We start from the raw sequence: 3,981 nt of genomic DNA on the forward strand, positions 1-3,981 counted from the left end.
CTGCAGGTCCCCAGAGGCCATTATGGAAAGGTGCAATGGGTACATTGTTCTGTTTGACTTGAAATGGCACATATTGCACGCATTGATAACAATAAGATATTAAAAAAGGCCCCTTTTGTAATTCTAAATGTGTACAGATCTGCTGGCACACATTAAGGAGTGGTTACCGCCTTTACCTGAGTGTGTCTATTCAGAGGACTGAATAACTACCACCTGACCAAATTATTTCTAATAACAAAGCATGCACATAGTCAATCAGCAGCCTTTACATGTCCTGAGCATTTATATAACGGTGTTCCTGACCCCTTCCAGAGGCAAGTCTGGTGTGAATTCACAAAAATTGCGAACATGGCAGAGTCATGCTGTCCTTATTAACACATCGCAAAACTGTAGCACGTTAGTCAGAGGTGTGGCACAGGGACAGCTTTGGGGCCTTTCAACCATTCCAGTTGAAATGTGACCAGAGTCCACAGTGGCCCCATCAGCTGCCAATTTTGTCGGTTTTGTGAAGCAGAAACATATTCCTTTAATTACGGACTTTAAACATGACAAGCGCACTTACAGGCTGGCTTTACTGGCACCCTCAGATCATCACCCCACCCTTGCAGTTAGCATCATGCTGTCAAAAAGCGAGTAATCGTTTTTCAGACAGACATTGAGTGTTTGTCTCCTTTCTTGTTGCCTGTACCCCGATAATCTGCAGCTATTCTACAGAACAAACATCTCTTAGAAAACAGAAACCAGGGACTTACCCTTGCTTACACTGTCAGCACTGTACAAATATAATTAAAGGTGAATACACTCGCCATCCTAGCAATGGCAAAAAGATATTCCTCAAGGACTATGCAACATGCGATAGCAAGAATGTGATCTATGCACTAAGATGCCCCTGCAGGAAATATTATGTGGGCAAAACAATCCGAAAAGCCAAGGAGCGCTGGAAGGAGCATAAATCAAACATTAGGACCAGCAATGTAAAATCTCCAGTGTTTAGACATTTTAAAGAAAATGGCCACAATATTTCACAACTGAGATGGGTGATCTTAGAAGTGGTACAGTCATTACCAAGAGGAGGAGACTTTGCTAAAAGATTAGCACAGAGAGAACTTAATTGGATCCACAAACTAGACGCAGTCAGTCCCCATGGTCTAAATGAAGATTTTTTAATTGGGCCCATTCCTTTAAAAATGTCTTCAATAATCCCTACTATAAATTGAGGTAAGAGGGATTCCACCACCTTTGGGAACGAGAGCATTACAGAATGTGTTTTTAGAAATGTGACTCATACATCGGCTGTGTATACTGTAGATGTAGATTGTGAACTCATTTACTAGAGACAGCTAAATCACCATGATACTTATGATCTCTGCATGTGTACAGCCCTTAGTAGACTGTGAACTCCCTGTCTGAGACAGCAGAGTAAATACATCTTTGGGTATGAAGAATTCGAGATTGGACATGATGTAAAAAATCAATAATGTGACTCCTTATGCCTATGAATTATATTATAATAGGTCGTGGTTGGGAAACTATTTTGTCAGTCCATTACTGGACTATATATACCAAACAACACAACAGTAGATACCCATTTTGTTCCTGTATCCCGTGCTTTGCTACTTAGTACATCCAGCACCTGCTTGACTCTCACAGACACACAGATGACATGGTACACACCTCTTAGATGACGTGACATTTAGTTACTTCTTTTTGCCATCCTTTACAACTTTGCAGTCTTCAACGCATCCAAGGACTTATAACTGGTGAAAGTACACACATGGTAAAATTACGGCTACTTTGGAAGCCAGTCAGCATTTATAGCATACACGAACGCATTATAATGACGTGCACAATTTTGTTTACTACTGTAATGTCATTCACGTTCCTACGTGATGACGTCACAACTATGACGCATATAATTACGGCCGTCTTGTTTACCGATGCTATGGCGCTCGGCTGAATCGGCCCCTGTCTTTACAAACCACTCGCCTTGATACCAGTAAGTATCTTCATGCGTTTCCATCACACAACGCAAGGTGCTTCCAGGAGGCACATTATCTTTATATTGACAGCCGTGTTAACGCATTTTTTACGGAATGCTCTTTTCCCTTTTTACTTACACATGGTACCTTAACCTACAGGTCCACACTGAAACCTTCTTTGTGTCTAATGGTATCTGAATACTATTACCTAAATATGGATGGATGGACTGCCCCCTGACATCTTGATGATCTCATTTTCTGCGATCCCTACTAATTAGGAGAATACGGTACACCTTACGTAAACACATTTTTGCATAATGTTGACTGTTTTGTCTATTACAGATTTATGACTTTGATTATGAGGTTAAGCCTAATGGGGACCGATTATTTTAGATCTAGTGAACAATACCACTATCAGACGTTGCACATATGATTGATGTTAGTGATTTACTTTCATTGAGGCATCGTAAGGATGCACAATATGTGCCACCATATAGCTTTAGATGCAAGCATGTGCCTTGATTATAATCAGAAATCCATAATGATTGGTGACCATATATAAGGTTAAAGGTGGAATTAGTCTACCCCGTAAAGGTTGTTACAAATGAAAAACATTCTGCTTGGTAATTAAATAACAATGAACCTATGGGATTAATCTACATTGATGTGTTAGAAGGTTTAACTAGATCCTCTATAATGATTGACATTACTTCTTGTCATAATAAGTTTTCCTGAAAATGGCATTCTAATTTATTGTACATATTTCCTTTGTATTTATAGAACAAAAAATTGTTGACCGTTGAATGAATTATTGCAGCCCCTGATGAAGAGAGTTGATCTCGAAACGCGTTGGGAATTTCCACATGAATAAATCATCTTTAAGAACATATTTACTTGGAAGTTGGACCCTAATTATTTGGACAAAGGCCATTTTTTCTAAAAAAATATACATGTGTACTGATTGCAATTTATGAATCTCATTTCCTCTTATGAAACATAAATTCATTGAGCTCTAGTTAGCCATTAATAGTGTGCAGGGGACGGGAGTCCCCAAAGTGGGAACTTACTCTGTCTTCGTTAATCTGCAGCTATTCACCAGCTATTGTATTTTTTACTTCATTATAATACAAAGACATGTTGAAATGGACCCCCACCGCCCCTGACACACATTCATCCTGCCCTGAGTGCGGATGTGGCTTTCTTTTAGTCAATGGCCAGAAGCAGTGTGCGTGCTTGTGGCCGGGATCAGACCGGCCCGGAGGACGAGACGGATATGTACTTTCTTACTAGGCACTGGTCCCAGTCAGGTTTACCATGATGGTACACCCTTGGCGCTATAGGCTTCACAAACACCCAGGCACATGTCCTGGGACTCTTGAAATGGGTTAACATGTTAAAATATTTCCCACGTGGGTATCATTATAGAGAGTTAGAATCATCTATGAAAGCAAATTTTAAAGTAGCCATTTTGTTTTTTCTTGTTAATTTGTAAAGCACCAGCTTCAGCAGCCCCCAAGTATAAGTACAGTGTGATCTTAAAAGGTAAACAACTGGTATATTTCCGAAGAATTGTCTTTATCTTCTTGTGGCCGTTCATTGGCTTCCTATGGCGCCCAGATGACCCATTAGGCACAATGTCACAAGAAGCCTCTTCCGACCTGATCACCTAGAATCGAAAGACAGGGAAACATCAATACAGAAACATTTCAAAGGCCAACCGGCTGCTTCATGCTAAACATGAATACATGTCTTAACACATAAAGATGCTTGTCTGACTCACAAGTAGTGTGATGGGCTTGAGGAACAGTAAACACAGGGCCACATTTCGTACAGTATAAGTGACAGCCCCCCGAGGTACAAGAGCAACAGCAATGCAGTTGAGCAGTACCTCCCTCTCCCCCCACCACCCATCCGTTACTTGGTAGTAGGTGGGGTCATACACGTGTTATCTGGGTGGAGGTGGGAGCGGCTGAAGAATGGGGTCCTCATGAGAGTTCAGTTT

The 3,981-nt window shown here is 40.8% G+C and overlaps 1 long non-coding RNA gene across 1 annotated transcript; it reads left to right on the forward strand.

Moving 5' to 3' along the window:
• Positions 1–1,733: 1,733 nt before the first annotated feature.
• LOC138498668 (uncharacterized) lies at positions 1,734–2,862 on the forward strand. The gene is made up of 3 exons (XR_011278821.1): positions 1,734–1,996; positions 2,139–2,266; positions 2,760–2,862. It is a non-coding gene; the product is annotated as an uncharacterized lncRNA (long non-coding RNA).
• The last annotated feature ends 1,119 nt before the right edge of the window (positions 2,863–3,981 follow it).

This window comes from Ambystoma mexicanum, chromosome 5q, assembly GCF_040938575.1.
Source record: "Ambystoma mexicanum isolate Mex_15411 chromosome 5q, UKY_AmexF1_1, whole genome shotgun sequence".
NCBI lineage: Eukaryota > Metazoa > Chordata > Amphibia > Caudata > Ambystomatidae > Ambystoma > Ambystoma mexicanum.